Source organism: Hibiscus syriacus, unplaced genomic scaffold (assembly GCF_006381635.1).
Source record: "Hibiscus syriacus cultivar Baekdansim isolate YM2019G1 unplaced genomic scaffold, ASM638163v2 tig00116989_pilon, whole genome shotgun sequence".
In the NCBI taxonomy this organism is placed as follows: domain Eukaryota; kingdom Viridiplantae; phylum Streptophyta; class Magnoliopsida; order Malvales; family Malvaceae; genus Hibiscus; species Hibiscus syriacus.
Window position 1 is genome coordinate 8507295 of NW_024063508.1, and position 24421 is coordinate 8531715.

At 39.5% G+C, this 24421-nt stretch overlaps 1 pseudogene; it reads left to right on the forward strand.

The window, feature by feature from the left end:
• The first annotated feature begins 6364 nt into the window (after nt 1-6364).
• LOC120193158 lies at nt 6365-21055 on the forward strand (annotated as a pseudogene).
• Nucleotides 21056-24421: the final 3366 nt, after the last annotated feature.

Below are 24421 nucleotides of genomic sequence, written 5' to 3' on the forward strand. Positions count from 1 at the left end.
GATAGAATGAAGTTGAAGTGAATTGTAAATGAAAGAAGTGTGGTGGTGATAGTGGTTGAATGGATGTAACGAAAATGGTGAAAGATGTTTGTGGTTGACTTGGAGAATGATAGTACTTCAAAAGGATGGACTCTGACCCTCTAACTATATATGAGTTACGAACCAACAATATAATAAAGATGGAATCGAAGTGATAGAGGTGGAACGTGACCCACTAGCTATAGTAAAGCTAGGAACCAACGCTATAACAAGATGAAATGGATGAAGGCTTCAAGACCAACAAGAAACCGATAGAGTTCTAATCCAAGAACTAAAATGAAAGCAATCTTTCAAAGTATTTTCATAAATCAAATTGTGTTTCTACAAATGATCCCAAAGGTGCCTATTTATAGTATTTCCAAGCAGCATATGAAAAGACTTAAAAGATGACAACATTCTCATCAATTTAGCAATAAAATGCACTTGAATGCTTTGTGTTCTTATCTTCAAAGTTGGATGAATATTCTAGATCATTTTGGGGATGAATCTAGACAATATGAAGCTGAATTTGGCCTTAATTTTGTCCAAGGGGTGGAAGACTCTTGGGCTGCCTTACGTTGCTTGCAAATGGAAGAAAAGTGGTTAAATGAAGTCATAAGATGAATGTGGACATCCTACATGTCCAAATCAGCTTGTCTCTTCAAATTACTTGCCGATTTTATCACTTAATTTGATGATTAAATGAAATAAAATCAGCCTTCATTGCTTGTTCCTTGGTAGCATGTGAATAGCCTTCAAAGAATGATAAGTAAGACTTGAATAGGTGAATTATGAAGGATTGAATGCATTGTCTCTCCAAGAATATGAACTGCCTTGAAAAGATGAAAAGAATTCATCCTTGAATTGCTTTGAATAGAAGCATTAAGATAGTCTTCAATTGCTTGTCTCTTGGTAGAAGATGAAAGGACTCTTCCTTGGCTCAAACTCATCCAAATAATCCATGCATGAAATTCCCGTATTGAAAATTCCAGCCTGCACTATCTTCAGTAAATCGATCATATCTCAAGCTCCTGATATCGGATTGAGGTGATTCAAAAGGAATTGGAAAGCTAAGAGATAGAGGAATAATTTCCAATTGATTGTTTGACCCAAAAATGTCTGTATCAAACCCAAAATTGGAAGACATTCTGACTGATAATCTTTCATCTGTTGAGACTGTTCAGCTTCCCTATTGCACCTAAACATAAAGATAAACTTTATTCAATCATAACATGTAAATATGCATGGGATAGTTAAGAATTAGTTTGATTAATGAAATAACATTATTCAATGAACTAACTGCATGAATGAATTAGTTTATTAAATAACTAGATGCATAAATGAACAACTTCCCTAAATGAAATAATGCTTAAATGCAATGAATGTCATGAAACTAATAAAACTCATTTAAATTCATGCAATGAATGAAATCATATGATAAGCATATACTAAGAGGTAAATACAAACATATGATAAAATATAGTGCATAAATGAGCAGGTATAGGATGAAGTAAGGTAGAACTCCCTTTGAATCATCCTTGGTGAACTTCAATGGTTTAATCATATCAAGACAAAAGTTAGGGAAGATTGGGATCACATCATAGTGGGTCAAAGTCCTTACTACCATCCCTTATAACGACTTATAAGAAAAGGGTCTTTGCTCCTTTATAGCATTGGTTCCTTCTTAGTCTTATAAGATACTATCTTTTCATCACCATATTCCATCACCTTCACGCCAACTCTACCACCATTTCATTACCATCTTCATTTCTTCATCCTTGAATTATCCTTCAATCATCAACAAGGCATATGTCCAACAACATTATTTGGAGGCCGAATTCATCAACCCTTGAAGGATTATTCTACAATACTTCCACAGCCACCTTTGATAACATTTCTATCACTTTCATTTCTTCCATTTCCATTTCCTTCCTTAACTATCAAATTACTTAATCAATTCTTCTTTATTTGTGAAGATTACTTATTGATTCATGTGTAGCATTTGGTGTCTCTCCTAGATCGGGAAACAACAAGGCTGCCAACTTCTCCATTATTGAAGAAGCTTAAATAGCCTTACATCATAAAACTACCGAGACATACAAAGATTGGCACGATAGATATATTTTATGTGTTTGCTTATCGAACATGGGTGCGAACTTTGACTGGGGAAACCCTATTTTCATTAGCATATGGGATGGAGGCGGTATTACCCATTGAGGTGGAGATCCCATCACTCTGGGTTTTGTCAGAAGTTAAACTGGATGATGCAGAATGAGTGTAAATTTGATATGATCAACTAACCCTAATAGAAGAAAAAAGGTTGAAAGCCATTCACCATGGTCAAATCTACCAAAAACGAATGATCCGAGCACACAACAAGAATGTGCACCTAAGAGTATTCCATGAAGGAGATCTTGTATTGAAAAAATATGACCAATCCAAAAGGACTTGAGAGGAAAGTGGATGTCAATTTGAGAAGGGCCTTATATTGTAAAAAAAGCCTTCTCCGGAGGAGTACTCGTCTTGACACAAATGGACGGACCAGAACTACCAAATCATGTAAACTCTGATGCAATCAAGAAATATTTCGCTTGGGATAAAATCCCGAAAGAACACTCTAAGTTGAAAAAAATTGAAAAAAGAGACTTAGGGTGAAAAAAGAAAAGTGCTCTCTAAGTTAAAAAGAAAATGAGAAAAAGAGAGGTTTAGAGTGAAAACCCGAAAGGGCGCTCTATATAAAAAATGAAAAAGGTGGGTTCGAGATGAAAACCCACAAAAGGCATCTTGAAACTGATGGAGGATCCAAGTTGAAAACCCGAAAGGGCAGCTTGGATGATGATTCAGGATTCACGCACGGGAAGGTCCCGGATCATGGCAATAAAGCATCGTGGCATCCAAGTCTTTAGAAAACTTAGTAATTTGGAATAAACTTTGTACTCTTCCAAACATTGTCACATCTTCGAATTCCCCTTGACAAAAGCTGCACTCAAAAGTCATCTAACGATGTGTCAGTTCAAAGGTGTCCACATTGTCGAGATCTAGGGCATCTACTTGTATTTCTTTTATGTCTTGACTTTTAGAATGTTTGTCATGTATTCTTTGTTCTTTTTCGTCATAAATGAATAAGTCTATTTCTTTTAAAAATCAACTCCTTTCAAATATCTTATTTTGAGTTTAAATAAGAATAATTTATTCACTTTTGGAAAAGCTCACTGAGTATTACAACACAAGGATTTCCGAAAAAATATCGGTGTTTGGAGGCTGATAAAAAAATGATGTCAAATCAAAACCCGTTGAAGAACAGAGAATCCAAAATCAATGGTCAAAAACTCAAGATTGGCAAGAATCATGACTGACAGCAAGAGACTGAGATTGCTCTCTAGATCCTAAAATACCATATTTTGCATATGAATTATAGACATACATAAGAACATCACATTCATAGCATTTGCATATATGTATAATTTTGTAGATTTTTGTCGGAGTTAATTTCAACTTCACGACGAAGGATATTGAACCCAGAGAAAACTCGAGATTAACAAAAATACAGCTTATCCAAGCTGGATTTTAACTTCATAACAGAGGATATCCAGCCCAAGACAAATACATTTAATTTGGACTCAACTTCACGACGAATGAGTCACCCACGATTTCAACTTCACAACGAAGGATATCGTTCTCAAGAGACTGACTCAATTCCACGGCGAATGAGTCGTTTACAACAACGAGGAACCATTTCTCAACTAAGGTCATTTAGTCAAATTCCAACTTCACAAAAAAGGGTACTAGGCTAGAGGGATCGAACCAAAAGGCGAGGATTTACCGTCTAATCCAGGTATCAAGCTAGAGTTCAACTTGACAGCGAGGGATATCTCGAGACACCCGACTGACTCAACATCTTGACGAAGGGGTTAACTACGATTTCAACTTCATGACGACGAATATCATGTTCAAAGACATCTCAGGATCTACTCAACTTTACGAAGAAGAAGTCACATGCAATACGACTCAACAACAGGGAGTCGTCCTCTATTTTTTTAATCGAATCTCAACTCTTCAATATAGGATAGTCGACAAAAGATTCGACTCTAACATTGAGTCAGATTTTAAACTCGGAGATTGACAACCCTCACAGAAACATGTTGGTTTTCAAGTCCGTATGCACTGAACGAAAATGTGTGTCTTTCTGTCTTTGCCATATTTTCGTTGCACGATAATGGGCAAAGAGGGGCAGTTGTAGTCACTCATTTTCGTTCGAGGTTTATTTATTACATATATAATAATATAATTTAGTTTTTGAAAATATTTTTGAAAACATATAATTTAAACATTTTTAAAGCATATAATATGGTTTTGAAAATACGATTTAAAAACATATATTATATAGTTTTGAAAACACATTTTTGAAATATATTATATAATTTTGAAAAATAATTTTTGAAAACATATATTATATAGTTTTGAAAAACAATTTTTGAAAACATATATTATATAGTTTTAGAAAACAATTTTTGAAAAGGTATAATATATAGTTTTAAAAACATTTTTGAAAACGCATAATATAAAATTTTAAAAACAATTTTGAAATATATTTTATAGTTTTGAAAAACAATTTTTGAAAACATATATATTATATAGTTTCGAAAGCAATTTTTGAAAGCATATATAATATATAGTTTTAAAAATGATTTTTTTGGAAACATATATAATATCTAATTTTTGAAAACATGTTATTATTTATATTTATTATTTTATTATTATTATTATTATTATTTCTGGTTTTTGTTTTTCAGGTCCAAAAGTTCATCCGGGTCCAATGAAGCCCAACCAAGCCATGCCAACTTGACCTAGCCAAGCAAGCCTGGTTTGGGCCTGATCTTGCCCAGTAAAGATTAAGGTTTTATGAACCCTGAAGCAGTATGACAAGAGCACCGCAAATCACATCGATCAAACAAGGAACAACAGGCGAAACGGACAGCGTAGTGCACGAGAGCATGAAATCCCGTTGAAAACGAGATTACAACAACCCACAACAACCTGGTTTAATCGAAACGGGGGAACGACCCCGAAACATCCAGAAATGGCCCCGATGGGGGGCTCTATAAATACCTGCAACCGAGACAACAACCACACAAGATTGAACCACAAGGAAGCATACACAGTAAACCGAAGCAAACCAAGCCAAGTAACAAAAAACGTTTGAATATACAAAAACCATCATAAGAATTCAAACTTTCGTCGAAGGCTGCTAGGCGAGATGAACACGGTCATGAGGAAACTAAAAGACGCCGAAAATCATCGAATGTCGTCGGAAAAAGGTAAATGTCGAAGCTATTTTCTCATATCTACGACGGTGGGGAGATTTTTTGAACATTTGGACTTCGGTTTTGGGTTCACGGGCTTGAGGGGATTTTGTGGGTATAGTTTGATTTTTTTCCGGTCGCTGGAGGAAACGGCCAGAGGGACGGTTGACGGTGGCCCAGGCAGTGACATCCCCACCGGGGAAGGTGATCGGCCATAGGCCGAATGGGGTAAGATATGTGAGAGTTGAGAGAGTTTGGGGGTTTGGTTTAGGTGAGAAATGAAGAAATTTTGTGATTTTAGGGGTATTTATAGGGGGACTAGGTTGTAATTATGAAAATTTTAAATTATTTCTGCAGTCCTTGGAGTTTTGATGTAAAATTCATTTTGGTCACCTGTTGTAAATTTGCCTTTAAATTTTAAAATAATTCGATTTAATCCTCGATTTTATTTCTTATATTTTGCGAATTAACCTCCTAACTTTTATTTCTCCCCTTGCATTTCTCAATTAACATAAATTTGACCCCAATTTTAAATTCTTTCCAATTTAATAATTCTTTAGTGATTGTTTTCTTTTAATTTTTTAATTTTGTTTTATTTTATATAACATTATTTTGACTTTTTTAGGGCAATTTTAACTTCATCAAATGTAAATAATTTGGATCGAACTTTCAAATTTTAATTTAACCTTTAATTTTCGCAATTAAGACAACCGATAAATCAAATTGGTACATAAAGGGCAATACAAGGGTGCTAATCTTTCCTTGACTGTAATCGACTCCTGAATCCGATATATTTTTGATAAAACGTAGATCAGGTAAAATAGTCAATTAAGGTATCCGATCAACCTAGTTTTAAATGATCTGTGGCGGCTCTAACACATTTATTTAAGTTGAAGCCCAATTTTGGGCCCATCCAACGACGGTTACGACAATAATATTTTTATTCTCTCTGATATCCTTTCTGGATGAAGTTCATCGTATGTATGTATGTAAATCACGGTTAAGATTTAGTCTTGCTCGACAATTGATGTAATTGTACGTTTGTTTGTTGGTCTGATGAATAATAGTGTTTTAACAAAATCTCAAATGCTTCAATTCAGGTAAATTTCTTCTCAGTTTCTGGATTAAATAAAGATTTGAGAACCATTTTTCTTTTTTACATTTTTATTACTTGGATTGCTATTTATGGTTTTTTACAATCTATCAGTTTTGGGAGCATTATACTTCTTGGCCGAAGATTCCCTTGATAGTTGTATCTTTTGTTGGTTTATGTCTATTTTATGTGGCCTATAGAGTCTTTATATTAATTTGCAGAGCCTGTGATAAAGGATGTCAAACTCGAATCAGAAACTGGAAGTCAAATGCAAGAAGTAAATGAATCAGCAACTGTAGTTATTGATGCAACTGTCAGTCCTAAGTCCCTGGAGGATGATATCAAGGATGAGTCAATAAAAGAAAAGGTAGTGCTTTCTGCTGCAAAGCACTCACTTTCTGTTGAGGTAAAGCTAAATTGTTAAACATGTGTCAAAATTTTCTTGCCTTTTCTGATGCTCATTGCAGTCTTAGGTCCTTGTCGGAGAAGAGGATTTAACTATTAAGACCTTTCCTTATCTAAGTTGAACTGCTATGCCTGCTGGTCCTGGAGAAAATGATTCTACAGTAGAACTTCCTTGTAGGAATTATGCACTACAAGCTTTTGAACTTTTTTTATTCTATCGATAGCGCCTACTTTACCATTTTGTTGTTGCTTTATTTTTTGTTTTAGTGTAGTTATTTGACCTTTTCCCTCAGAAGCTTAGATTTCCCTTTCTTTTTTTTTAATCTATGCTTGATAAGCAGGTTGGGGCCTCCGTGATTCGTTTTGTAAGAGTAAAAGAGTATGGAGCTCAGCATCCAAGCATTACATATCTTTAGTTTCATTTCTAATTTTATTATATCCTCTGCAGGGGATCTACAAAGGAAAAGATTTAAAAGGAGACAGGAGTTCAGATTATCCTTCCGTCATCAAAGCAGGAGGATGCTATTAGTAAGATTTTGTTTTTTAATTCCTCTAACTCTTTTGATTGTATCACATTCTTCCAGAATTTTAACCTGATCAGGGTCAAACTTATCTAGATGATGTTAGTGAATAAAAATTATTATTGAACCTTCACTTAAGAATTTACGCTTAAATTGGCCTGTGTTGTTGACGCCAGACAGAATAGTGATTATCCTGTAGGCTAGCTCCGACAGACGATTCACAAGAGAAAATTCGCCCAAAAACCAGAAAAAAAAAAGTCTCTAGGGTTTAATAAAATATTATAAAATCAATAACCATCCAAAAAGCAGTCCACAAGCCGGACTGTTATAGCAAAAAAATCGTCTTTATTCGAATTTTGCCAAAAATAGCAAAATCCCGAAAATCACTCTAAATTAAAATTCGAAATAAAATAAGCAATCTCCCAAAAATCCGGCCTAAATCGGATTTAAATTGACTTCCTAATTAACAATCGAAATATTACCATAAATAGTAAAAAATAACTAAATCTAGTGATCCGGAGGGGAAAATGGCAGAATTTGAGGTTGAAAAAAAGGCCACATGGAGCGTAGCTGTGGAGAGCGTGCGCGTCGAAAAGAGCTTTCCGGATTGGGGTCTTATGCGCGATTCTGACACCTGTAGCCAAAGTTATGGCCAAAAGACTGAAACATACTCAAAACGACCCCAATGAGGAACATGTCACACTCAATTCCCGCCTTTGCGCTGATCTGCCAACTCATGGTATCTCAGCGCCATCAACGTGCAATCTGACAACTCAGCATCATCTGTCTCGGATCCCCCTGCATCAGTCACCCCGGGTTGGAAAGAACTCGTCCTCGAGTTCAGAGTAGTGTCATCAGGATCCACAAAACAATGACTCAGGTGCTTCACATTAAAGACATCAGAAGTCTTCAAGTGACTGGGAAGTCGCAACCTGTAAGCATTATCATTGATCTTCTGCACGACCTCACAAGGTCCAATCTTCCGATCCTTAAGCTTATTATACTCACCAACAGGAAAACGATCACGAGTTAATACAGCCCAAATAAAATCACCAACATCAAAAAGTACCTGACGACGATGATTGTCGACCCGAGTCTTGTACTTGGTATTGCTCTCATGAATGGTCTGTTTCACCTGCTCATGGATACCCCGAAGATACTTTGCCATCTCATCTGCTTTAGGACTGAAACGTCCTATACGTGGAATAGGGGCTAAGTCCAACACCCCGGATGGGTTCTGACCATAGACAATCTCAAATGGGCTTAAACCTGTGGTTCTATTTTTTGATCTGTTGTAGGCAAATTCTGCCTGAGGCAATGCCAAATCCCACTGCTTCGGCTTCGTTCCTGCCAAACACCTTAAAAGGTTTCCCAAACTTCGATTCACCACCTCAGTCTGGCCATCCGTCTGGGGGTGGTAGGCGCTACTGAAATTCAACTGCGTTCCCAGTTTCCCCAACAGGCTCTTCCAGAAATGACTGATGAACTTAGTATCACGATCTGAAGTGATGGATCGAGGAATACCATGTAAATGCACAATCTCCTTGAAATAGAGATGGGCAATCCAGTCAGCATCCATAGTCTTTCTGCAAGCTACAAAATGAGCCATCATGGAAAACCTGTCAACCACAACAAAGATAGAATCAGAGGCCCTTTGGGTGCGGGGTAAGCCTAGTACAAAATCCATGCTGACATCGAACCAAGGAGCTTCAGGAACAGGTAAGGGAGTGTACAATCCCGCATTGGTGAGAACTCCCTTAGACCGCTGGCACACATAACAACGATCCACATAATGGGCCACATCACTAGTCAACTTGGGCCAATAAAATTCAGAAGAGATAAGGGCCAATGTCTTATCTCGGCCAAAGTGTCCCTCATTATGGAGTTCACTTATAATTTGCCGCCTCAATGAACAATCTGGAATGCACAATTGTAATCCACAAAACAGATACCCATTATGCAAAACAAAATCATGACGGTGACCCTCAGTTACCTCCTGAAATATCCTTCCAAAGGAAGGATCAGCTGCATACATATCTGTGAACGTCTCAAATCCTGCAACTTTAGTACTCATGGTGGTGAGAAGCAAGGTACGACGGCTCAGGGCATTTGCGATGCGGTTCAAACTCCCTGCTTGGTGCCTCAGCGTAAAAGTGAATTCTTGCAAGTATGCTACCCACTTGGCATGACGTCTACTCAGCTTGTGTTGGCCATTGATGTACTTCAAGGCCTCATGATCGGTAAACAGAATAAACTCCTTCTGTACTAGGTAGTGACGCCAATGCTTCAGGGACTGAATTATGGCATAGAACTCCAGATCATAAGTGGAATAATTTTTCTTTGATCCCGATAGCTTCTCACTGAAAAAAGCAACCGGACGACCTGCCTGACTCATAACACCACCAATGCCAACGCCAGATGCATCACAATTTACCTCGAACACTTTGTCAAAATCTGGAAGTGCCAAAACTGGAGCCTCGATCATCTTCTGCTTGACCAGTTGAAAATTGGCCTCTGCCTCCTCAGACCACTGGAAATCACGCCTCTTGAGGCACTCTGTGATAGGGGCGATCAGAGTACTGAAATTTCTAATGAATCGACGGTAAAAAGACGCCAAGCCATGGAAACTTCGGATGTCATGTAAGGTTCTTGGTCTGGGCCACTCCAAGACTGCATCTATCTTTGACTGATCTGCATGAACACCATCAGTAGACACAACAAAACCAAGAAAAGTCACATAAGTAGTGAAGAAAGAACACTTCTTTTGATTGACAAACAAGCACTCCGTTTTCAGCATCTCAAAAACAGCACGGAGGTGATCGAAGTGTGAAGTCCATGTCGGACTATAAACGAGGATATCATCGAAGTAAACTACAACAAATTTCCCCATAAAAGGCCGCAAGACCTGATGCATAAATCTCATGAATGTACTGGGTGCATTGGATAACCCAAAAGGCATGACCATCCACTCATACAACCCTTGTGGCGTTTTAAACGCCGTCTTCCACTCATCTCCAGGCCTTATTCTGATTTGGTGGTAACCGCTCTTAAGGTCAATTTTTGAGAAGATCTTAGAACCAGATAGCTGATCCAACATATCATCTAGACGGGGAATTGGAAACCGGTACTTCACTGTAATTCTGTTGATCGCTCGGCTGTCAACACACATACGCCAAGAACCATCTTTCTTTGGCACTAACATAGCAGGGACTGCACATGGGCTCATACTCTCTCAGATATAGCCCCTCTCCAACAACTCTTCCACCTGTCGCTGCAACTCTTCGGCCTCCTTGGGACTGAGGCGATATGCTGGTCGATTTGGCAAACTTGACCCAGGAACAAGGTCAATTTGATGATGAATATCCCTCATAGGTGGTAGTCCAGGAGGAAGATCCTCTGGCATCAAGTTAGAGAATTCTGCTAGCAGCCGCTGCACCTCTCTGGCAAGGTAGCAAGGCATAGACCACGCCGCCATGCTCAATATCATCTAAAAACCTGGACATAGAAAGCAGATTAGTATTATGGGTTACTGGGGTAGGAGTAAGTCCTTCCCGCTGGGGTGCCAACACAATCTTTTTTCCCTTGATGCTAAGGGAATATGTATTCTTCCGTCCATCATGAATGACACTGCGAACATACTGCCAAGGTTGACCCAACAATATATGACACGCATCCATAGACACAACATCACACCAGGCAATATCAAAATATTTTCTACCAATTGAAAAAGACACGAGGCATCACCTATCAACTGTTACCTCACTGTCTTTATTTAGCCATGACAACTTGTATGGCTTAGGATGACGGTCCGTCTTCAACTGCAATTTCTGGACAACCTCCTCGGACACTACATTCTCACAACTGCCGCTGTCAATGATCATTTTGCAGACTTTATCTACAACTGTGCAAGTCGTGTGGAAAATATTGGTTCTCAACCAATCGTCCCCTGAATCGCCCTTGGGGGTAAGTAGACTCTTGCGAACGACCAGAGTCTCATGACCATCTCCATACAGCACATCATCAGTCTCATCATCGTCATACACGGGTTCGCCAATCTCCTCAGTCTCGTCTTCCACGTTTTCCTCAATCAACAAATTTTTGCCCTTTTGACTAGCAGGCTTCCTGCAATCAGTCGCCCTATGCCCTTGTTCACCACAATGAAAACATCTAATAGTAGGGTTAGAATTACCCTGCGGTGGCTGCTGAGCAGGACGGGACTCTTGAGGGTGAACTGGTCGACTGTTGTGATCGCTCCTGATCACTGGTCTCCTGTTTTGCTGTTTTTCAACAGCAAGTGCACGCTGGTATGCTTCCGAAACACTCCACAATGAATGAAGGCTGAGGACATCTTGCAAGGGCTGGCGTAAACCCCCCAAATATCGCGCCACCATCTGCTCCTCCGTCTCAGATAAATCATTCCGGGCGACCAATTGGTAAAACTCCTCCGTGTAATCATCGACTGATCGCGCGCCCTGCCTCAACGCATGAAGTCGCTGAAATAAGGTTTGCGTGTAGCCGAAGGGAAGGAAGTGGCCCTTCATCTTCTTTTTCATCTTCTCCCAATCAGTGATCTTGGCTTTGCCATGTCTTTCTCGTGAACGTCGTAATTGTTCCCACCACGCAGATGCTCTGCCCTTGAGTTTGATGGCGATCAGTTTCACTTTCACACGATCGGGGACTTCCTTATATTCAAAAATACGCTCCACTTCATTAATTCAATCCACGAATCCCTCGGCCTGTAACCTACCAGAAAACTCAGGGAGATCGACCCGAAAACCGAGGTCTCCATGACGCTCCTCCCGACCACGGTGCTCCCGGAATCATGCGCCCCGGAATCCTGCGCGATTGTGATATGGGTTTTCGAAAGTGGAATTGGTATCGTGATCAGAGGCCTCACGATCCTCGAAATCCTGTGCCGCCAGGCGCTGGGTTAATTCTGCGACTTGCCTCTGTAAATCCGCAATCATCACATCCTGAACGCTGCGATCACGGCGTTGGGCTTCCTCATTCGGAACCTGCTCACGACGACCACGACCACGACCTCCAGCCATTGAAACTGGTGAAATTTCCCAAGAAGATGTTGAAGCTCTGACACCAACTGACGCCAGACAGAATAGTGATTATCCTGTAGGCTAGCTCCGACAGACGATTCACAAGAGAAAATTCGCCCAAAAACCAGAGAAAAAAAAAGTCTCTAGGGTTTAATAAAATATTATAAAATCAATAACCATCCAAAAAGAAGTCCACAAGCCGGACTGTTATAGAAAAAAAATCGCCTTTATTCGAATTTTGCCAAAAATAGCAAAATCCCGAAAATCACTCTAAATTAAAATTCAAAATAAAATAAGCAATCTCCCAAAAATCCGGCCTAAATCGAATTTAAATTGACTTCCTAATTAACAATCGAAATATTACCATAAATAGTAAAAAATAACTAAATCTAGTGATCCGGAGGGGAAAACGGTAGAATTTAAGGTTGAAAAAAAGGCCACATGGAGCGTAGCTGTGGAGAGCCTGCGCGTCGAAAAGAGCTTTCTGGATTGGGGTCTTATGCGCGATTCTGACACCTGTAGCCAAAGTTATGGCCAAAAGACTGAAACATACTCAAAACGACCCCAATGAGGAACATGTCACAATCAATTCCTGCCTTTGCGCTGATCTGCCAACTCATGGTATCTCAGCGCCATCAACGTGCAATCTGACAACTCAGCATCATCTGTCTCGGATCCCCCTGCATCAGTCACCCCGGGTTGGAAAGAACTCGTCCTCGAGTTCAGAGTAGTGTCATCAGGATCCACAAAACAATGACTCAGGTGCTTCACATTAAAGACATCAGAAGTCTTCAAGTGACTGGGAAGTCGCAACCTGTAAGCATTATCATTGATCTTCTGCACGACCTCACAAGGTCCAATCTTCCAATCCTTAAGCTTATTATACTCACCAACAGGAAAACGATCACTAGTTAATACAGCCCAAATAAAATCACCAACATCAAAAAGTACCTGACGACGATGATTGTCGACCCGAGTCTTGTACTTGGTATTGCTCTCATGAATGGTCTGTTTCACCTGCTCATGGATACCCCGAAGATACTTTGCCATCTCATCTGCTTTAGGACTGAAACGTCCTATACGTGGAATAGGGGCTAAGTCCAACACCCCGGATGGGTTCTGACCATAGACAATCTCAAATGGGCTTAAACCTGTGGTTCTGTTTTTTGATCTGTTGTAGGTAAATTCTGCCTGAGGCAATGCCAAATCCCACTGCTTCGGCTTCGTTCCTGCCAAACACCTTAAAAGGTTTCCCAAACTTCGATTCACCACCTCAGTCTGGCCATCCGTCTGGGGGTGGTAGGCGCTACTGAAATTCAACTGCGTTCCCAGTTTCCCCCACAGGCTCTTCCAGAAATGACTGATGAACTTAGTATCACGATCTGAAGTGATGGATCGAGGAACACCATGTAAATGCACAATCTCCTTGAAATAGAGATGGGCAATCCGGTCAGCATCCATAGTCTTTCTGCAAGCTACAAAATGAGCCATCTTGGAAAACCTGTCAACCACAACAAAGATAGAATCAGAGGCCCTTTGGGTGCGGGGTAAGCCTAGTACAAAATCCATGCTGACATCGAACCAAGGAGCTTCAGGAACAGGTAAGGGAGTGTACAATCCCGCATTGGTGAGAACTCCCTTAGACCGCTGGCACACATAACAACGGTCCACATAATGGGCCACATCACTAGTCAACTTGGGCTAATAAAATTCAGAAGAGATAAGGGCCAATGGCTTATCTCGGCCAAAGTGTCCCTCATTATGGAGTTCACTTATAATTTGCTGCCTCAATGAACAATCTGGAATGCACAATTGTAATCCACGAAACAGATACCCATTATGCAAAACAAAATCATGACGGTGACCCTCAGTTACCTCCTGAAATATCCTTCCAAAGGAAGGATCAGCTTCATACATATCTGTGAACGTCTCAAATCCTGTAACTTTAGTACTCATGGTGGTGAGAAGTAAGGTACGACGGCTCAGGGCATCTGCGACGCGGTTCAAACTCTCTGCTTGGTGCCTCAGCGTAAAAGTGAATTCTTGCAAGTATGCTACCCACTTGGCATGACGTCTACTCAGCTTGTGTTGGCCATTGATGTACTTCAAGGCCTCATGATCGGTAAACAGAATAAACTCCTTCTGTACTAGGTAGTGACGCTAATGCTTCAGGGACTGAATTATGGCATAGAACTCCAGATCATAAGTGGAATAATTTTTCTTTGATCCCGATAGCTTCTCACTGAAAAAAGCAACCGGACGACCTGCCTGACTCAGAACACCACCAATGCCAACGCCAGATGCATCACAATTTACCTCGAACACTTTGTCAAAATCTGGAAGTGCCAAAACTGGAGCCTCGATCATCTTCTGCTTGACCAGTTGAAAACTGGCCTCTGCCTCCTCAGACCACTGGAAATCACGCCCCTTGAGGCACTCTGTGATAGGGGCGATCAGAGTACTGAAATTTCTAATGAATCGACGGTAAAAAGACGCCAAGCCATGGAAACTTCGGATGTCATGTAAGGTTCTTGGTCTGGGCCACTCCAAGACTGCATCTATCTTTGACTGATCTGCATGAACACCATCAGTAGACACAACAAAACCAAGAAAATTCACAGAAGTAGTGAAGAAAGAACACTTCTTTTGATTGACAAACAAGCACTCCGTTTTCAGCATCTCAAAAATAGCACGGAGGTGATCGAAGTGTGAAGTCCATGTCGGACTATAAACGAGGATATCATCGAAGTAAACTACAAAAAATTTCCCCATAAAAGGCCGCAAGACCTGATGCATAAATCTCATGAATGTACTGGGCGCATTGGATAACCCAAAAGGCATGACCATCCACTCATACAACCCTTGTGGCGTTTTAAACGCCGTCTTCCACTCATCTCCAGGCCTTATTCTGATTTGGTGGTAACCGCTCTTAAGGTCAATTTTTGAGAAGATCTTAGAACCAGATAGCTGATCCAACATATCATCTAGACGGGGAATTGGAAACCGGTACTTCACTGTAATTCTGTTGATCGCTCGGCTGTCAACACACATACGCCAAGAACCATCTTTCTTTGGCACTAACAGAGCAGGGACTGCACATGGGCTCATACTCTCTCGGATATAGCCCCTCTCCAACAACTCTTCCACCTGTCGCTGCAACTCTTCGGCCTCCTTGGGACTGAGGCGATATGCTGGTCGATTTGGCAAACTTGACCCAGGAACAAGGTCAATTTGATGATGAATATCCCTCATAGGTGGTAGTCCAGGAGGAAGATCCTCTGGCATCAAGTTAGAGAATTCTGCTAGCAGCCGCTGCACCTCTCTGGCAAGGTAGCAAGGCATAGACCACGCCGCCATGCTCAATATCATCTAAAAACCTGGACATAGAAAGCAGATTAGTATTATGGGTTACTGGGGTAGGAGTAAGTCCTTCCCGCCGGGGTGCCAACACAATCTTTTTTTCCCTTGATGCTAAGGGAATATGTATTCTTCCGTCCATCATGAATGACACTGCGATCATACTACCAAGGTCGACCCAACAATATATGACACGCATCCATAGACACAACATCACACCAGGCATTATAAAAATATTTCTACCAATTGAAAAAGACACGAGGTATCGCCTATCAACTGTTACCTCACTGTCTTTATTTAGCCATGACAACTTGTATGGCTTAGGATGACGGTCCGTCTTCAACTGTAATTTCTGGACAACCTCCTCGGACACTACATTCTCACAACTGCCGCTGTCAATGATCATTTTGCAGACTTTATCTGCAACTGTGCAAGTCGTGTGGAAAATATTGGTTCTCAACCAATCGTCCCCTGAATCGCCCTTGGGGGTAAGTAGACTCTTGCGAACGACCAGAGTCTCATGACCATCTCCATACAGCACATCATCAGTCTCATCATCGTCATACACGGGTTCGCCAATCTCCTCAGTCTCGTCTTCCACGTTTTCCTCAATCAACAAATTTTTGCCCTTTTGACTAGCAGGCTTCCTGCAATCAGTCGCCCTATGCCCTTGTTCACCACAACGAAAACATCTAATAGTAGGGTTAGAATTACCCTGCGGTGGCTGCTGAGCAGGACGGGACTCTTGAGGGCGAACTGGTCGACTGTTGTGATCGCTCCTGATCACTGGTCTCCTGTTTTGCTGTTTTTCAACAGTAAGTGCACGCTGGTATGCTTCCGAAACACTCCACAATGAATGAAGGCTGAGGACATCTTGCAAGGGCTGGCGTAAACCCCCCAAATATCGCGCCACCATTTGCTCCTCCGTCTCAGATAAATCATTCCGGGCGACCAATTGGTAAAACTCCTCCGTGTAATCATCGACTGATCGCGCGCCCTGCCTCAACGCATGAAGTCGCTAAAATAAGGTTTGCGTGTAGCCGAAGGGAAGGAAATGGCCCTTCATCTTCTTTTTCATCTTCTCCCAATCAGTGATCTTGGCTTTGCCCTGTCTTTCTCGTGAACGTCGTAATTGTTCCCACCACGCAGATGCTCTGCCCTTGAGTTTGCTGGCGATCAGTTTCACTTTCACACGATCGGGGACTTCCTTATATTCAAAAATACGCTCCACTTCATTAATCCAATCCACGAATCCCTCGGCCTGTAACGTACCAGAAAACTCAGGGAGATCGACCCGAAAACCGAGGTCTCCATGACGCTCCTCCCGACCACGGTGCTCCCGGAATCATGCGCCCCGGAATCCTGCACGATTGTGATATGGGTTTTCGAAAGTGGAGTTGGTATCGTGATCAGAGGCCTCACGATCCTCGAAATCCTGCGCCGCCAGGCGCTGGGTTAATTCTGCGACTTGCCTCTGCAAATCCGCAATCATCACATCCTGAACGCTGCGATCACGGCGTTGGGCTTCCTCATTCGGAACCTGCTCACGACGACCACGACCACGACCTCCAGCCATTGAAACTGGTGAAATTTCCCAAGAAGATGTTGAAGCTCTGACACCAACTGACGCCAGACAGAATAGTGATTATCCTGTAGGCTAGCTCCGACAGACGATTCACAAGAGAAAATTCGCCCAAAAACCAGAGAAAAAAAAGTCTCTAGGGTTTAATAAAATATTATAAAATCAATAACCATCCAAAAAGCAGTCCACAAGCCGGACTGTTATAGCAAAAAAATCGTCTTTATTCGAATTTTGCCAAAAATAGCAAAATCCCGAAAATCACTCTAAATTAAAATTCAAAATAAAATAAGCAATCTCCCAAAAATCCGGCCTAAATCGGATTTAAATTGACTTCCTAATTAACAATCGAAATATTACCATAAATAGTAAAAAATAACTAAATCTAGTGATCCGGAGGGGAAAACGGCAGAATTTGAGGTTGAAAAAAAGGCCACATGGAGCGTAGCTGTGGAGAGCGTGCGCGTCGAAAAGAGCTTTCCGGATTGGGGTCTTATGCGCGATTCTGACACCTGTAGCCAAAGTTATGGCCAAAAGACTGAAACATACTCAAAACGACCCCAATGAGGAACATGTCACAATCAATTCCCGCCTTTGCGCTGATCTGCCAACTCATGGTATCTCAGCGCCATCAACGTGCAATCTGACAGCTCAGCATCATCTGTCTCGGATCCCCCTGCATCAGTTGTCCATGGTATTGGTGAATAAAACTACTCTTGAACCCCAAGTTAGGTTGAATGGTCCTTCACATACGAAATGTTTGAACTCATTAAATTAATTTCAATGGGTTATTTCCTTTGAATGGTTATTGCTTGCAGTCATTGAAGACACCTCTGCTGATAGTGTAACCAAAGCTTCAAAAGAGATACAACATATAGTTGACGAGGTTAGTCAGCTATTTTCCTGTATTTTATGATTGCTATTCTTGGAATATTTAATTGGAAAACATGAGACATTGTTCTGGCGATATATATCTTGTTTTCTTCAGCAACTTGATGACCGACAGTCAATAACCTTTTTGAGGTGATTGTTTCCATATTTCAGGCCGTTAAGACCCCGAGTCTTGATTACTCTCGCTTTGTGTCTCTTCCATGAGCCACACACCCTGAGTTGGTTGACAAGTTTTTCAACTTTCAAAATTCCATATTAGGAATCAGTGATACTTGTGCGGGTGAGAATCAAGAAGGCAACTCAGATGGAGATGCTTCTGAAAGTGATGCTCAGGATCAGCAGTTAGGTAAAGGGTCTGTTGTCGCAGTTGATCTTAAGGTTGCGGATGACTGGGAAAGTGTTAAGGTGGACATAAGTGGCATTCCTTTTGTTAGTTATGAACCTAAAGAACTTAAAGATCGAAGTCTTCTAAATCATCAGGCAAGCAAACAATCCGTTTCCTTATGCCTGCCCTTTCTTCTAAAATTTCCAATTAGATATTAGAATCTAAATTTGTAGCATGGTGCATTTGATATGTTCATATACATGCACACACCTTATGGCTATTCCAAGTATTAGTACTGAATCATTTGTAAACTTCACCAAGGCTCCAGACTTCTGAAATTTTCATGTTTAGATGTTTGTTAACCATTGCAGTTTAATTTGGTTTTAACTACTAGTCTTGTTCTGATTAATGGATCCCTACAATTTAGGGATTGTAAAACAGTCATGGAACTTTGTTGTTGATTATTAAGTTTTAATGTAATTGTTTTTTCTTCCTTTTGCTTTTACAAACCTTGCTGGTGTATATTGCACTTGACAGATTTGAGAATTGAAAAGTCCATATTTATTAAACCTAAAACATTTCACCTGACGGTGCTCATGTTGAAGTTGTGGAACAAAGAACGAGTTAGTTTAGCGGCAGAGGTATTGAAGGTAAATTCTCTTGAATCAGATCGTCAGTTGGATATTATTTGATTCTGGTGGTGCTTAATATAATGTGCTCCCCCTACCCAGAGTATCGCCCCAAAAGTAATGGATGCCTTGGATAATTGACCTCTATTTGTAAAACTTAAGGGTTTGGTAAGTTCCTCATAACCCAGATGTTCTGCCACTGGCTTTATGTGATTTTGACTTGTCAATAGGCTAATACTTTTTGAGCCTTTGGTTTGCCAACTCGGACAGCATTGACTCTTCCATAAGTTTCCTTAAGGTAGTGATACGCATGCTCGAGTTAATTGATTGCATCGATTTCATTGCAGGATTGCATGAAAGGTTCTTTGGAGAGAGCCCGAGTCGTCTATGCTCCTGTAGAAGAAATTGGTAGTGAAAATCGACTTTCACGTGCCTGTCGTATCCTATTTTCCCAGTTTTTAGTAGTTCTGTTTCTTATAGGGGAAAACAATAATCATGTTCTTTTCTCTTTAAACTTTGTGTGTGTGTGTGTGTCAATTTTCTCTTTTGAATCCCTTAACTTTTTTTAGAAGTTATTATTGATGCTTTTGTCGAGGCTGGGCTTGTTCTAGAAAGAGATATCGGACATGAGTTAAAGGTAAGACTTCCGGTCTTCTGTATGTTTTGTTCAAATTGTCCTTTTTTCCATGATATTAAATGCTTTTGCGATCTGTGTAGTTATCAATATTGACAAACAAAGTATGTCCTATTTGTTTTTGTTCAAACCCGCTTAATGAGATTATAGTCTTTACTTCGATGGTCTATTCACCTTTTGGGCATGCTCTGCCCTTCATTTCCTTCAGGTTGACCCCTTTGGCATGATACTTATTTACTTGGATCAATCTGTATTAGAGAGGAAACTAACATAGATTTTATTACTCCTTTGTATGGTAATGCCTATTACATGAACAAATAGTAAGTGGACTTGTCATCGAGTCTTGCTCCATGAAACATCGTTCTCTCCATAAAAGCTCCATAAGAATGAACCTAGTTAGAAAAGGTGCATATCACCATGGACGGACCTTGAGAATAGCTGCGAAGCGCTGAACTCTTCCAACATGGCAGGGACCCTAGTGCCTTAAGTCAGTCTTTGGCTTCCCCTTTTTCTTGTCTGGGTTTTGTCCATCTGATGGTTTTCCCTCTTCGAGCAACGGTCTTCTAAATCATAAAGACAGCACCATTTCTTAAATATTCGTAAGTCAAACATTGAACGAAAAACTCATTTCCTGAAAACCTATTTAGACTGCTATGAGGGAAAGTCGAAAGAAAGTGGAAAGAATCGTATCTGGAAGTCAATATGCAAACTCTTGTGCCTTGTATGAAACGTAGTTTACTTGTTCTTTTTAGTTCATATGATTTTCCTTTCTCTTTGATCTAGAAAATATTAACGGTATCCTCTGTTAAATTTCAGTTGCATGCCACGGTCATGAACGCGAAGCATCGGAAAAGGAGGGGAAATTGGAAGGCGAAGTCGGATTCCTCCAATGAACGTGGCATTTTCAACCATGACGTTGGCTGTAACTAGAGGATACGAGTATTATACATACAACGGAAGATGTTGTGGGAAGTCACAAGGTTAAATGCACAACATACATGTACAATGACCTCCTTGACACAAGACCACAAACATTTAGATTCAGATGTCATATGCTTGTATGTCAGGCTGTTGGTGGAAAAAATCCATTCGGAATACATTTGGTTATATTTTGACTTATTACAAGGCATGGATGGCCAAACAGAAAGCAGTGACCTTGTTTTATGGTGATTGGGATCAATCATATAATGAGTTACCACGTCTGCTGCAAGCAATTGAATTTTTCACCCCTGGAACCATTGTTATATAATATGCTCTTCATGTAATCACGCTTCAGAGAGACGTTATCACAGGAAAGAGAATTTTTGGTGGCTTTTTCTGGACGCTTAAGTCAGCTATAAAAGGGTTTCGATTTTTTGTAAAAAAATGATTCAAGTCGATGGGACTTTTCTGTATAGGCTCTACAAACACGTCTTGATGATAGTTGTTGCACAATATGGAGACTAAAATATTTTCCCTATTGCCTTCTCCATTGTTAAAATTGAATCGGAGGAAACTTGAAATTTCTTTTTCTCCAACATGTGTTCCCATGTTGTCACTCAAGATGGGGTTTGCATGATCTCAAATCAGTTGCTTGGGTTGTTGAGCACAATTTCTAGATCTGAAAATAGATGGACGCCTTCCCACACATATCCTGCTTATTGTATACGTCATATTGCATCTAATTATGTGATGAGGTTTAAGCAGAAAAAAAATCAAAAAAGATATTATCAACATGTGTAACTATTATGTCATTTCTCATTAATTATTTCTACTTCATTCATGTTATTTTTTTTATTTTTCAATAACATTTAATTTACTGCTTTTTAGGGTATGTTTTACTCCAACCAAACTTCTATGCACAACTAGAAAATTTGAGAAGATACGGAGATGATGTGTATGAATTCACTGTTGAGATCCCTAGGGAGAGATACTCACAAGCATACGATGTTGAGGGTCGACGTTAAGACCATATGAATACCAACCTTGCCGAATGTATCAACTTAGTGCTAAAAGGGACTCAACATCTCCTGATAAAAAGTATTGTTAGGGAGACTTACTTTGGGTTGGGCAAAGTATGGGTAGACAAAAGTGCACAAATTGATGACATGATCAGCGATGAGAGAAATTGGGCTCCATATTTAGAGAAGACAATGCAAAAGAATTAAACACACGGGACATCAATGTTTGTCCATAATTTTTCCAAACTTGATTCCGATTTTGTTATCCAAGCACTAGTTTGATCACATGAGGGAGGTCATTCTAAAACATACACTGGTAATCTGAATAGAAGATGGTGTTTTTGTGGTTGATTTCAAGCTTTTAGATTCCCATGCGCTCACCATGTTGGTGCATGTATGCACATTAATATTGACCCATACTTATATGCTGATGACTGTTATAGCTTGCACACTATGTGTAACATTTACAGTTGTGACTTTAAGTACCTCCCAAATGAAACATATTGTCCTACATCAGCAATTTCTAAAGAATGATTTCAAATCCTTAATTGTGTAGGAAGTTAAGGGGTCAACCTAAATTTAGCTGAATTCATACCGATATGGATGATCCTCAAAGAGAGTAATGTGTACCCAAACTTTGTGGCTACTACAGAGGTGAGGGTCATAACAGAAAGCATTGTCCTCATCTTCCAAAATATCGAGCTAGACGTTACAATAGCCGTTAAAAATATTATGTTATCTTTTCACTTTTACTCTTTTAACTATGTTTTTAGTTTGTACTCTAACTATGTTTTTTTAACTTGTACTCTTTCCACTATGTGTATGAGTTTTTTTAGTTGAACATCATTACTTCAAACTTTCATTTTTACTCATATAATTGCAAACTATTACTAAATAAGTTTACTTAATCCAATAATTACTTAATTCATAAAGGCAACTTCATACATAAATTAAAACCATACAAATCAATATTTGTACGTATGTCATTTTTCATTTTTTTAGATCTCTCTTCAATTCATTCACTACGTCGGATTAAGGCAAATTCGTATTTTTCTTTCATCGTCTTCTTCTTCTCAATTTCTATACTAAATTTTTTAATTTTTTCTTCCCTCTCAAAGAGTCGTTCGCTATGCCGCATCGGTAAATCTTCATACTTCTTCTTCTTTTCTTCTTCCATTTTCCTCTTCTTTTTCTTATGCTCCTCACTATGTACTTTATTTTCTCCTTTTACCACTCTTCATCTGAAGAAGAGCTTAAACCTGAATCATCGATATCTGAATCAGTGTTGTCAAACCCATAAACACTGTTCTCCAAATCATACCTAAATTTTTTCCACGACCATATTATTTGATATTCTCAAATTTTTTTCACTTCTCATACATCAAAACATTTACCCTAAACTCCTATTTATACTAAAACTATCTCCCAAAACAACCGTTGGAACTCGCCACACCTGCGTGAAGAGTACCGTTGGATAAAAAATGCTCGTTCTCCAACGGTCAAAAACATCAAATTTTTGACCCGTTGGAACTCGTCACACTAGCATTACGAGTTTGGTGTCCATTAAAATAATATATTTTTTCAGATGTTTTTTAAAATTCCAAAAAAATTATTTTTATGAAATATATTAAATATATTCGACCCTAGGGACCTACTTCTCACGGCCCATTAAAATTTATTTTCCATGAAACTTGTCACGCTGGCATGACGAGTTCTTTCTCCACTGTAACATTTATCGTAGATCTCAAAATAAAAACAAAGATGACCTATTGAACTAAACAATTGGCCGCTTGGATTATTTCACTAAATATGCCCTCAAAACAAGTCATCACATCTCACATGGACCAATCATTCATTACCTTCTCCACAATTCTATTACATCACATCTAGGACGGAAGACAATAATCATGTTATATAAATCTGATTGAATTGAATTTTAGTTGATTTAATTAATTTATATGTTTAATATAAAAGGCTTAAATGTATCATTATCCTCTAAAGTATACCATTTGTATTGAATTGTCTCTTAAAATATATATTTTTTTGGACGTTTTGCCTTATGAAATTTAATCCGCTATCCCTTTTACCTCAAATTATTAACTCCATTAAAAACAAAATTTGATGATTAATCAAAATACGTCATGTCACCTTTTAATTTTTATTTTCTTTATCTAAATAATTAAAAAAATTAATAAAATAAAATAAATAATATACAAAAATTACTCCTTTTCTCTCTTCTCCCAACCTCACCTTCATTGTAACACCACCCCTTTTCCTAACCGCAACACCTCTGTTTTTCCTTTCTTCATTATGTACCCAATCTCTATCTAGATTCTTTTATTCTCTCCATTAAGGTTTGAGATTAGTTAACATCAACACCCAAAGAGGAAAGGATCAGCTTAATAACATCGATACCATACGTAGAAGCAACCATCAACGGAGTTCTCTCCTCACTTACCATATGTTTCGAGCCTTTCTAACGACCATATCACAACCCAACCTCATCAACACAGGAAGGATCATGCTCAATCGATCATTTAATGCCCTCGACATCATTATTAGCGGCAAGCTGAAGCAGACTTGCAAAAGTACCTTCAGTAACTACAGTTAGATGATTCATATATACACTAGGATGTTTCATATATTCAAAAGAAGTATTCGATGTTACCGGAGCC